This window comes from Tamandua tetradactyla, chromosome 13 (assembly GCF_023851605.1).
Source record: "Tamandua tetradactyla isolate mTamTet1 chromosome 13, mTamTet1.pri, whole genome shotgun sequence".
NCBI lineage: Eukaryota > Metazoa > Chordata > Mammalia > Pilosa > Myrmecophagidae > Tamandua > Tamandua tetradactyla.
Window position 1 is genome coordinate 19718134 of NC_135339.1, and position 13523 is coordinate 19731656.

A 13523-nucleotide genomic window follows, 5' to 3' on the forward strand; every position below is an offset into this window, starting at 1 on the left:
CCAGCTTCCTTTTGCACAAAATTGGAAAAGCCTATCCTAAAATTCATATGGCATTGTAAAAGATCCCACATTATCAAATCAGCCTTTGAAAAGAACAAAGTTGGAAGTCTCAAACTTCTTGATTTTAGAACTTAGTACAAAGCCACAGTAATCAAAACAGTATGCTGTGTGTATAGAGATAGATATATAGAACAAATTGTTTAGAATTACAAGTCCAGAAATGAACCTAGACATTCATGACCAATATATTTTTAACAAGGGTGCCATTAAATGGGGGAAAGAATCTTCAACAAATGGTGCTAGGAAAACTATATATATTAAAGAATAATGTCAGATCCCTATACTTCACACTGTATACAAAAATTAACTCACTGGATCAAGGATTTAAATATTGGAGTTAAAAAATTATTATAAAATTATTAAAAGAAAATGCCAGGAGAAATCTTCAGTACTTTGCATTTAGCAGTGATTCCTTAGATATGACACTAACTACACAGGCAATAAAAGAAAAGATAAATTGAATTTCAGAATTAAAAGTCTTTATGCAAAGAACACTATCAAGAAAGTGAGAAGACAACCTACCAAATGGGAGAAAATATTTGAAAACCATAAATCTGATAAGGGTTTAATGTCCAAAAAATATAAAGAAGTCCTACAATGCAACAATTAAAAAAAGAATTGAAAGACAACCCCATTTAAAAATGGACAAAGGACTGGAACAGATGCCCCTCCAAAGAGGAAATGCAAATTGGCAATAAGGACATAAAAAGATGTTCAATGGTAGTGTTAATCATCAGGGAAATGCAAATCAAAACCACAGTGAGATGCCACTTTACACCCACTAGGATGGCTATTATCAAAAACAAAACAAAACCAAAAGAAAGAAGGAAAACACAGAAAATAAGTGTCATTGAAGATGCAGAGAAATAGGAACATTTGTACACTGTTGGTGAGATTGTAAAATGGTGCAACTATTGTGGAAAATGGTTTGGTGTTCTCTCAGAGTTTTGAACACAATTACCATTTGACCCAGCAAACCTACTTCAAGGTATATATGCAAACAAATGATAACAGGGGCTTGGATAGATCCCTATGCAACAACGTTTACAGCAGCATTATTCACAATAGCCAAAAAATGGAAGCAATTCAAGTGTCCATCTACAGGAAGAATGGATGAACAAAATGTGATACACGCACATACATACAATAACTATTATTCAACCATTTAAGGTATGACATCCTCATACATGCTACAATATGGAGGAACCTTGAAGATTATCACATTGAGTGAAATTAATAAAGGACAAAAGGACTAATATTGTATGACTTTACTAGATATGAAATATCTAGAATATGAAAAATCATACAGATATGTAGATTACATTTTATCAGGGATCAGGGCAGGGGGGATAGGAGTTCATGCTCAATGTGTTCACAGTTTCTCTTTGGGGGGTGGATAATAAAGATCCAGTAATGGATAGTAGTGATTGCACAACATTGTGAGTAAAATTAATACCACTGAATTGTACACTTAAAAGTGCTTCAAATGGAAAATTGAGTTGTATTATGTTATCAAATTAAAAAAATAATAATAAATGGAACAAACACTCAAGGAGAAATCCTATTCCAAGACTCAGAACACCCTACTCTGTCTTCTTCTCTAGCTCATCATTGTGTACAAACTTCTTTCTCCCCTGATGCCTCCCCACATTCCTCCCCAAACCGGAGAGGCAGCCAGGTAATCTTTGAAGTCAGTCTGCCTTGGTTTGTCTTCTGTCCTGCTAATCATCAGGCAAGGACAACTTTTGTTTTGCCTCTGTTCCTTGGTTTCCCCATTGACAACTGGGGATGATAATAGTACCCATGTTAATTATGGAGACCGAGCAAGTTAGTAGTAGACAGGCTTAAGACAATGCCTAGTACATAGGAGGTACTACACAGGTTAATTAAAATAATAGCCCATCAAATGCTATGTCTTCTTTGGATACTGTATTTCAGTTTCTGAGCCATCACACCTGTATTCTCAAAACTAGAAAAGGAACACTAGCACAGATAATGACAGGCTGAGGAGAAACTGAGCTAAAAGGAAACCTGCAGAGGACCAACCAAAACCTAGGAAACAAATGCTCACCCAAACCATGCTGACTCCCACGAAGTCAGTATCTGAATCTGAACCCTCACAAGAGCAGTGATAGAACCACAGAGGAGAAAAATGGAAGTCTCCAGCCAGGGAATTAACAAGCCTCAATCTATTTAAAGAGGAATCATACCGAAGTCCCTGGTTGTAACCACTGAAGGGGATAGTTGACTTCTTATCCAATTTGTCACTCGATGAAATAATTGCTGGCAATGATGGTACAATAGCAGCCTGCTCAGCACACTATTTGTCGATGTCGGTTCTACCTCTCAATTTCAAAGAGCCCGTTGTCTCATGGATCGCATCAAAATGACACCACTGTCGTTGATGACAGTGGTCTAAAGCAGGACAGAAAAGTCAAGTGATTTCTCCTGATAGGCAAACACACGCACACACACACGTGACACACTCACACAAATGTCATCTCAAGGAGCAGTGAGGCTTGCATGTACAACCTGATGCTGTTTCATTCACAGCTGAGGAAATGGAAATAGATGGCAGGTTTATTCACCTTTAGGAAAGACTAGAATCTGAAGTGGCTGAGGAAGAGGAAGAATAATGCTAATAAAGAGTCCACAGAAAGGAATTTTTTCAGTAGCGGTTCTGCATATTGGAGACCAGGTCTCTTTGAAATATTAGAAAAAGCATGGTGGCATCAATTGTGAATAGGAGAGCAAGATGCTTCCGCTGTCTTTTATTTACCCTCATTCCACTTAAGCAACCTTCTCGCACCTCCATATCTTTATCTGACAATTTCTTTCCCTTTCTTTTGGAATTTACTATGGAAAATGGCTATCAGAGCACCCTTATATCCCTTTAATCTCAGAGAAAACTCTCATAACTAACTCTCTCCTGGCATCATTTCCACTCTGCCTGTGTGTTTAATGTGGTCTAATCACATCAGCTCCACTGTCTTAGAGTCTACAATTTGTCTTCTTGACCCTTTGTTACATGTCATTATGGGTCAAGACACATTTCTCTTCTCTTCCACAATGATGATAATGGGCTGCTTTTGACTGCCAACCTTACCTGGACCTCCATCATTCCCTAATCCATTTCCTCATCTCTGGTCAACTGCCTTTCACATTTCTTTAGTAGCACTTTAGGAATTTTAAATGTACATAATAATCAGTTGTGGAGCATGAAAAACATGTATTTGGGGCCCAATTTTAAGAGATTCTAATTTAGATCTGGGGTGGGAAATAATAATTTGCACTTCCAACAAGCTTCCATGTGATGTTAAGGATGTTGGCTCATGGATCTCACTTTGAGTAGCACCAAAGTAAAGCTGCTGGCATATAGTGTTTTTCTGTTAAATGACAACTTTTGACAGACTCAAACGTCTTCTTTCCTCACCTTAGCAGACCTCTTTTACTTGACCAAAAATAATGGCTGTAAATTCAAATTTTTTTAGCTTAATTTTTACCCCACTCAAGTTATGTTTTATCTACCATAAATCCTTCCCTTCACATATCAGGAGAAGGGAGAAGTAGTCTTTTCACTGTAGCTTCTTGAAACAGTAGATGGGAGAAACAGGAGGTTTCAGAAGACGACCTATGCCCTTACCTGCTCACAGCACTTCAGGAAAACAGAATTAGGAAAGGTTAATGACCTCCTCCTGGTCAAACTCCAAAACCTGACAAAAACTGACCATTTTCTCTGGCTTCTGGAAAGTGGGAGTATGCAATCTAAATGAGATAGCCACAAGGACAAGGGTTCTGTAGCCAGGCAGACCTAAGTTACCCATCCAAGCTAATTAGCTGCATGACCTGTGGGAATCAGCTTAGGCTCTTCCCAGAGATGCAGCTTTCCTAGTTATTGCAGGAATAAATCTTTGACCACAAATTTAGCATTGCAAGAAGTATGACTTTTTTATTTTTCTCCAACATTTAGAGCCCCTATTCTGCTCAGGGGCAAGTAACTTCATCTTAATTCAGGTCTCCCATTTCTTTTTTTTTATGGCAGTTTCTTCTTTCTGGGGGACCAGCATAGTTCTAAGGTTGGGTTGAGGATCCCTAACCCTGGAGTAGTCAGAATCCCTTCACAGGGACATCTAAGAGGCCCGCTCCCATTTGGCCTTTGGTTGTCAGTCCTCACAGGCGGTTCTGGAGTCACCCCTCAGGCTCTGCAAGGCCTTATCTAAACTAGTTCCACTCCCTTATTGGGTGGATAGGAGTCATTTCACTTCTCCCTGGCCTCACTGAGCTACAGGAGGCTCTATGGGGCCCTTTAAGACTCCTCCCAACTCTCATGCCACTCCACGAGTAATTCCTCACCATAGCGCCATTTCTATCCCCAGCCATCTAACTCACAGAGCTCTAGCTGAAAATCACAAAAATTCTCTTTGCTTTAAAATCCGCCCCCGCCCCCAAACTATTTCCTTGTGAAAATTAAAAGCCTGGGCTCTAGAAAATAAGAAAACGTGTTCTCCTTTCTCTTGTAATATCATTCTGTTGCATCAATGAATGCCATACGGGAAAAGGCCAAAATGTACGATGAAGTGCCAGTTAATATTTCAAAGCATGCCAACTACCTGTAAAAAGTAGTTTAAAAATTATTTTTTAGACTTGCTATGAGGGTGAAGTGCCACAACACAGGTTACGTTCCTGGCAGTGAGTTGCGGAATGAATCATTTCCTCCAGGTGACGGCATTCACAGTTCTTCACTTTCTGGTACTTCTCTCCCTGTTCATCCTTACTCTCCCCTTCTCCTGGCCCCCCACCCCCATCCTTTGCCCACATCTGGAGTCAGTGGTGTGTAGCAGTGGTTTTGTGAAAATAAACCTGGGGCAATGAGCAGCTGTGACATGACATAATACTTTTACAATTTAAAAAGTTACAAAGCTTTGTGGATATCTAACATGTATATATTACAGTAAGTTTGTTTAATAATGTCACATTTATAGCAGAATTAAAAAGGAAAAAGCAAAGGCTAAAAGTCAATGTCCTATTCACATCATCATGGGGATTTATTGCATAGTCCAGTGCTTGGAACAGAGGAAGTTCTCAAAAAAAAATCTGCTAAGGAAATGAATGTACCCTTGGAGGCTTTGCTTCTGCTACCCTCTCGCCTTGCTGGGACCTTTCCAATGGGGGATAGTCACATGTTGACACTCCCAAAGGTCCACGGCTGCTGGGAATGTTCTTTTCCCATCCTAACTGCTACTTTTCCACTTGGGACAATCATACTCATTTTTCAAGGTCAACTTAAACATCAATTCTTCTGCAAAGCCTTTTTTGGTACTATAGTTCATTTTTCCCTCCCCAGAGAAATTAATCATTTCCCCTTTTACAGGTCCCCACACGAGCCCCTTGAGCATCCAGTCTTCTTTTGATTCCAGCATTGGTGCAGATATCAGGCACTCTGGATTTTCATTCTGTTTAGTTGGATGGTGAACTTGAAGGCAAGAAGAGTAAGAGCTGTTAACCCAAGCCCGCACTTGAACAGATGTGTCTGGGTTTTATTTTTAAGTAAAAGGTATGATGGCTAGACTTGCCAGGATGTTAAAGTCATATTAATCTAATAATCCCTCTTCCTGTCCCAGACATGGGGAAAACCTGACACTTATTTTTTAGGAGTTCCTCAGGGGACAGCTGACTGTAAAGCCATGGATTTCTTGGCTCCAAGATTTCTAACACTCCAGTGAACAAATGATGTCAATAGACTCTCTGTCCAAAACCAAAGCTACTTACAAAGAATAAGTAGCAGGAATATGGAATACGGAAAATTTGTCATGGTGTTCCAGGAAAGCTTGTCCTCCTGGCGGATACAGCCTTAGAGCTCAGTGGAATGCCCATTTTGTAACCCTTCCCAAATGAATATACCCTTATGGATTGTAGTATGTTGTAGTTCTTGAGACACAACACCTGCTGTCTCCCAATGAATGGTTGAATTAAACAGCCCTAGCCTGTTTGACTATGTAGACACATTCCTAATTAACAAATTCCCTACCTTAGGTACCACTCAACCTGTTGTTACATTGTGAGTCTTCTGTTTCCGTGTATGTCTCTCTTTCTCAAAAAAAGAGAGGATACACTAGATATTTTAGAAAATTTTCAAGTTATTTTCACCAAGGGAGTTGATTGAAAAGTTGTCCTACCATCCCCAAGGAACCCCAGCCTCCAAAAGAACATGTTCAACAGTCCGGGTGGTTCCCACCCCTGTATGTGGGAGTTAATTATTGAAGCCACATTCTCCTCAATTTAAGCTCTTTTAATGGGTAGCTAGAAGCTTGGCCATCACTTCGCATCTGCCACAGTGTCAGTCAATCAGAGGAAAGAACTATTTTTATGTCAATCAACAAATCCTTGGAGATATTGTAACCAGTTATGATGTATTACCCTTTGACCATTGTGACTTGAAGGCTCCAGCACTAAAGAGCATGTGTCAGAAATAATTAAAAGTTAATCTTAATTGTATTCACATATAAGTGAAACATTTGGCACTGGAGTGTTTATATCACCTGGGTGATAAGGCCGGGGAGTCCAACTTCCCTGGTGCCACCAGCAACATAGCTATTAATCCCATAGAGTGGGTCAAGATTCAAAACTATTGCCCTAATACTGCAAATATGTAACCCTGATGTGATTACTATTATCCTGTATTAATGTCCTGCCATAAGTATCAACAAGGCCAGTAAAGTAAACTAATTTTCAATGCCCCTGGTACCCCCACGGTGAAAAAGATAGATTTTCCAGGAAACAGCCATAGTGGAAAACAGCTATATATAGGGCTGAAGCTTGCCTTACGCATTTTAGTGGTTACAGAAATGTCTCCACCCACCCCTGGTGAGTTAGAGTTCCCTGAGGTGTTACACTGCATCACTTCCTCTTTCCTTCCTGAAACTGCTCTTTTGTGCCTGGCCGAGGGGCATTCATCTGAGTGTCACTGACCTCAAAATCAGAATTTGGGCTCTAAATCTTGAGCATGTGATATTTTTTCTTTATGGGTGAGGTTTTGGAGAGTCCAAAAGAAGAGAGTGTCACCAACCCATAGCTGGCTTGCAATTGTTCAGAACTCATCTCAACCATTGCCACATCGTGTCCTTACAGAAAAAGGAGGGCTAAAGGGAATAGCTACAAAAATGAGAATGGGTGGAGTAAATACAACAGCAGGGAGGCAGGAAGGGGCTGTGATGCCCAGACTGAAACAGAATATGACAAATTCATTATGCCGTAAATTGCTCACATTACATGGGAGTCTATTACTATGAGTGGATGAGAACTGGGGAAGGGGGTGGCATGGTAGGTTCCTACTACATTCAGAGCCCCCCAATCACTCCAAAATCCCCAAGGCCAAAGAAATCCAAGTCCTGACAGATTGTTCATGGTTGCAGAGGGCGAGTAGAGAGTAGGTAAATTAAACCCTCACGCAGCCCCATCCATGGCGTGAAGTTCATCAGAGGCCTTTCTTCTCCATTAAGACTGTGAATGCTTCAGGATAATTCACCATCCTAAGGGCACAATAGCCAGCCAGTCAGAATGTCTAGTGCTCAGAATATTTCTGTTGACTTCATGAAGATTTTAAAAGCACTTAGCACATAGCAAACCCTTGATAAATATTGACAATTTTAGTAGCAACACAATCACCTCCTCCATTTAAGCTTCCCCACTGCACCACGGATACAAAATCAACATTACAACATAAATCACCTTCAGCTTCTCATTCTTACCTCACTACTTCATTCATCCATCCATCCATTTAATGTTGATTTAGCAGTTACCCTGTACTAGCCATTATCAATCACAGGCCTCAGTGGCCTAGAGCCTGGTAAAAGCCTTGGCTTCAGATGGGACTGGTTCAAATCCTGGCTCTGTAACACTGCGAAAGTTCTTTAAATGTCACTGAGCTTCAGTTTCCTCCTCTGTAAAACAAGCATAACACTAAAAATGCCAACCTTGCAGTGTCATGTATTAGAAATGCTGGTGTGGTGATATATTTAGCAGACCTCAGCACATGGTAAGCTCCATAAATGTACTGGCTGCAAGGTCCTGCCTCAATTCAGGGATCACTGGGGATCCTTCGCTGGCCTACAGGAGCCTCCTTCGTTTCCTCTTCCCCTAAGCTCAATTAGTACTTGTTACCTGTTCTATCAAGTTTAATTTTTAATGTTTTCATTCACTGACAATCTTTCTTCCCTGGCCTGTAATGGAAACATTTACCCACCAATGGAAAAACATAAAAGGAAGGAAGTGAAGACCAGGTTATGGGCAAACCATGAGTTGAGGACCAATTTCAGATAAAGAACAATGCAAAATAAGGCTCATCTTCACAAAGGAAGAGCATGCCTTGAGGGAAGGCAAATGGAATTCTTGTAGGGAAAAAGAAAGCCAGGACTGAGAAAGGAGTGGAGTAGATGAGCACCTGACGGTTACCCCAAGGAGAATGGAGCATATTCAATAGTATTAAGAGTTCCCGAAGGTATAGGGATTCAGAGTAGGGAGGGAGTCACGTTGAGGATAGTAGTAAATGACATCTGCTTATATAAGGAAGCCAGGAGGTGGCCTATGTGATACACGTGGCAGTTGTTGGAGTTGGAGGCTATTGATAGCCAGGATTACCCTATTTCTTCCTCTGTAACCTTTAACTCTTGTAGTCTATGAGCAACTGTAGTTGCATCAGTGGGCAGGAAGTCACAGGCTGGGACTCAAGAAAAAACTTCTAAAGAAAGTACTGACAAGCACTAGCCAGAGAAGTAAGAAAGAGGTCCGAGGAGTTATGACCCATAATTTTCAGTTTTCCTGTTTATAAAATAGGTTTTTTTTAACTCTAAAATTAGAAGTGAAGCTTATGAAGATGTACACATGGGCCCAAGGATAAACTTTGCATACTTTTACGTATTTTCAAAGAAGACTTCCAATTGCCTCAGCATAGTTTTTCAATGGAATAACATCCGTTGAACATCCTCAGGGGATGCTGCAGTGGGTAGGCGGGGAAAAAACAGAGAATTTTGGGTTAGGGTGCCCATCCTATTTTAATAAAGCAGTTCTTTAGGTTTATTTTTTTCATATTGAATAAAAACTTTCTTCTTTATAAAGTTAAAAAATATATATCAGAAAAAAACGAAGAGTTATCTAGTGTTAAGTCTCATATCTACTTCTATCATTGTAGCCAAGTATCTCATCACTGAGCGTTCCAGAGTCTGCTTGTATCTGTGGCTTCAGCCCTGTATTGCCAACCACAAGCTGTACTTCATGCTTTTGTATTTACCCATTGATGACTTTACTTCTTCTTTCCCAATTTGCATTCTTGCTGATAATATCACTTATGTAATTCTGGGCAAACACCTTAGCTCTTAGTAAAGGTGATTCTGCTTCCCACCCCAGCTATGCTACCCCAGATCGAGCTTGCGTAACATTTTTTCCAATTCTGGAGAACTTCCCAGTCCTGACTCTCTCACACAGGTAGAATCGCCACTGGGCTCACTTGGGCTCCAGGCCCAATAAGCAAGAGTTGGAAATCCACTGTTTTTAGAAAACTATAACCTCAGGTCTTCTGAAATTGAGGTAGAATTCAAATCAGCACCCATCCAAACACCAATCTATAATTGCAGCCTTTCATAGCACACCCTCAAAACTGAAGAAAAAGATATTACATTGGTAGGAGAATGGTTTAATATAGTACGGTATACCCATTCATGGTCATGGTATATGGACAGTACAAATGATACTTACTAAGAAAATTTAATGACAAAGAAAAGTATTTACAGTTAAATCCCAAGTGGGGAAAAAAAAAAAGGTAGAACCCAATTACACAAAGCTTCCTGAGAAATGGTCAAGAAGAGGTAAATTAGTTGAGATTTTATAGATCTTTTTGATTCTCTTGGCTTCTCTCTCATGGTCACAAAATGGCTGCTGCAGTTCTAGCCATCCAAGTGTACATTCCAGAATGAAGAAAGGGCATGAATAAGGAGAAGAAGACTATTGCTGAAATCAGGAAAGCAAAAATTTTACAAGAAACTTTACTGTATAATTTTTCTTATGTCTGAATGACCAGCATAGTGACACATGAACAGGTTTGATAAGAAAGTAGGTAACATGGAGGATGGAAATGGGGATTGGGTCGGCTAATCAATAATGTCTGGCCATATGGTAACTGAATAGTCACCCTAACTTCTGGGCTTGATTCATGGTAGAAGAATATACCACGGTAACCACTGAATTGGAGTAAAATCGGGATATAAAGAGAAATACCCTCCCCTCCTCTCTCCCTTCCTTCCAATTCTATATACCAGGCACTGATCTAGGCACAAGCAGCACAACCATGAATAAGATAAACTCAGACCTTGCCCTCAGGTAGCTTATCTGGTCAGAGAGATACTTGCTTTACTGTTTGCTTTTCTAAGTACTGAGGTAGAGTGCTGTAGAGAACCTGCCAAGAGCAACTAATCTAGAGTGGTGTGTGTATGTGTACATAAAAGGAATACAGGGTAAGTGAGCGGGACCCAGCCAGGTAGAGGGATTAGCGTAGTGAGAGAAAGGATGGCAAAGTTCAGTGTGTCTAAAGCAGAGTTTGAAGAGTTTGAGAACATTTTAGAAAGGTGACAGGAGAAAAAAACTGACTAAGGAGAAGCTGGGAAGATAAGCAGAGGTAAATCATGGAAGGTCTCCTCAGCAGAGGGAAGGAGTTGAGACTTTCACTAGAGAGCATCAGAAAACTGCTTTCAGCAGGAAAATATAGGAGGAAGCTTGCTTTTAGAAATACCTCTATGTTACTTGAAATGTTCTGGAGAGTGACTTTGAGGGTATCACAAAGGAGAGCAGAAAATCATCAGGAAGGCATTGGCAGTGGGCCAGGCAGGAGAAGGTAGAGCCAGAAAGTGGCAACAATACGGGGAGATGTGGAGGTAGTATCTGTGAACTCAGGGACGAGGACAGCTTGACAGAGAGACGCATGGCCTCTAAGCAATTTTACACTCAAGGGCATTTGCTTCTACCATCTTCATAAGCAACAGGGAATTCAAAGTCACCTGCTCATCTAGGAGAAGGGTTTAATTAGCATGACACACAGTTTTCCTGAAGTTTTATATCAGAACTTTATGCATCTACAAATTGTAGAAAATCCAACTTCTGCGGCTTCCATAAATAGTGACAATTTTCCTACAGTGAAGGGTGGTCAGTTTGAGATGTCACTCCTGGAACTTGCCCCATTATCATAAGATAGCGCTGCAGCTCCACCCATAATGCATTCAAGGCAGTTGGAAAAATAAGAAAAGCTGTGCCAGCAATACGTGCCCTTATTTCAAGACAGAAAAATATTTTATGAATGACCTCTCACAGAAGAGTTCTGCTTATTCCTCATATACCTTGGCCACCCCTAGTTGCGTGGGAAGGTAGGACAGCAAGTGGTGGCTTTCTGGATTCTACAGAACGGAGGTAGCAAGAGAGAAGGGTATAGGGAATAGGTACCCAACAGCCATTCAACAGTGTTTGCCCCACGTGTCTTACAAGTGTGGGTTATATTTGAGGAGGAGGGGAAGCAGTGGAAGCAATCATGAATTTTATGAAAGGTCTTCCGGGAAACCACATTTAAGAAGATATATATATATATAGTGACTACGATTCCCTCGACAGAAAGACCGAGTGATTTGCAAGGTACTTACATTTCATGGCCCTTGTTCCAAGCACTGTCACTCTCTTTCGTGTCAGACACTCGAGTTGTTTCAAGATCACCAGGCTGGCCCACTATTAAATTACACACACGTGCTCACTCTCAGACCCTTTAGGAGCCCCCAGTGTATGGCGAGATGTGTGCTTGCTCTTCTGATGGCTGTGGCATCAACACCATTGATCTATTTGGGCAGGGATGCTTTTCTGCAAGACTGGAACTCCAGGGAGAAGAAAACAACCCCTGCCCCAAATCTCTTATGAATGAGCTGGAGTCTAAATTACTTTTAAGCAGTTTTATGCCCATAGTATCCTGAGATCCTCATGGCAATCCCACAAAGCTGGCATTTTAGAAGAGGAAACTGACCTCTCAAAATGAAATTATTTTCTCAAAATTACTGAGTGGGTATGGGATGAGCTGCACTTCTCTAAAGGAAGACTTCCTGGTTTCAAATCCCAGTTCCTTTTAACACCGGGTGACCCCCAAAGATGGCCATAGTACCAGCAAATTTAGGGCACTGAGAAGAGAAGAAAAGTCAGCATTGAAATGCAACTGCAATTTTAGTTTAGGAAAATCTGAAGAGGCAGTTTCTTTATCTCTGCTGTGACAAGCCACCCCCAGACTTAGTGGCATAAAGCGCCAACTATTTTATTATGCTCATGGAGTCTGTGTTTCAGCAACTGAGACCACAGCAGGGATGGCATATCTTCCCCACAATATTTGAAGCCTCAGCTGGGAAGAATTAAAGGGCTGTGAGGGGTGCTGGAATCAATGGAAAGATTTTCACTCACATGCCTAACTCGTGTGCTAAGATGACTCAAAGGCTGGACTCAACCTTTGAGTTCCTTATGCATGGCCTCACCACATGGCCTGGACTCCCTTATGGAATGGGGACCTGCAGGTCACTCTTCTTTTTACATGGCAGCTCAGGGTTCTAAGAGCATGTGCTCCCACAAACAAGGCAGAAGCTGCGTGGTCTTGGTCTTTTATGGTCTAGCCTTGGAAGTCAAACAATGTCACTTATACCATGCTCTCTTGCTTGAAGCAGTCTTAAGTATTCAAACTAGTGAGGCTTCTTTGATGGGAGATGTGATGGTTAAGCTCATGTGCCAACTTAGCTAGGTTACGATGTTTAGCTATCTAGTCAAATGAGCACCAGCCCAATTGTTCCTAAGAGGGTATGTCTAGATTTAATCAACAGTCAGTTGATTGATTCTATGGCTGTTTACATCTATGGTCAACAAAGCAGACTGCCTTCAGCAAAGAGAGAAGTCTTCTCATCCAATCAGTAAGCAGCCTTAAGGCCAAAACTGAAGACTTCAGCTGTGAGAAGAAAGAATTTCCATCTCTAGTTTAGCCAGCATGCTTCTCCTGGGGAATCCAACATCCCATTTATCAGGGTTTCCAAATTGTAGCAGAATTAGGAATTGCCAATCTCCACTGTTATATAAGCCAATTCCTGTAATAAATCATTTAATATGTATCCACACCCACAACCCCTCACCCATAATAGATCTCCTGTGGTTTCTGTTTCTCTGGAGAACCTAACCCAAGAACAATGCCAAAGAATTTACAAATGTTAAAAAAAAAAGAAAAGTAGAGGCAATTTATATATGCTAACTTTACTTTGAGTTGATACTGGTCAGGAAGAAGGCACAATACTAGTTTTCAGAGCTTTTCATCTCTAAATATATTTATCTGGCCTTGGTACTATCACTTACCAGCTGTCGGACCATAGGAAGCTTATCTAGCTTCTCAGTTTCCATGTCTTTAAAATCAG

At 40.8% G+C, this 13523-nt stretch overlaps 1 long non-coding RNA gene across 2 annotated transcripts in view; it reads right to left on the reverse strand.

The window, feature by feature from the left end:
* Positions 1–12015, reverse strand: part of LOC143653658 (uncharacterized) — an 81991-nt gene extending 69976 nt beyond the window's left edge. For both annotated transcript variants that reach the window (XR_013161452.1, XR_013161453.1), the window contains exon 1: positions 11739–12015. This is a non-coding gene — a long non-coding RNA (uncharacterized LOC143653658). The remainder of the gene's footprint in view (positions 1–11738) is intronic.
* Between the last annotated feature and the right edge of the window lie 1508 nt (positions 12016–13523).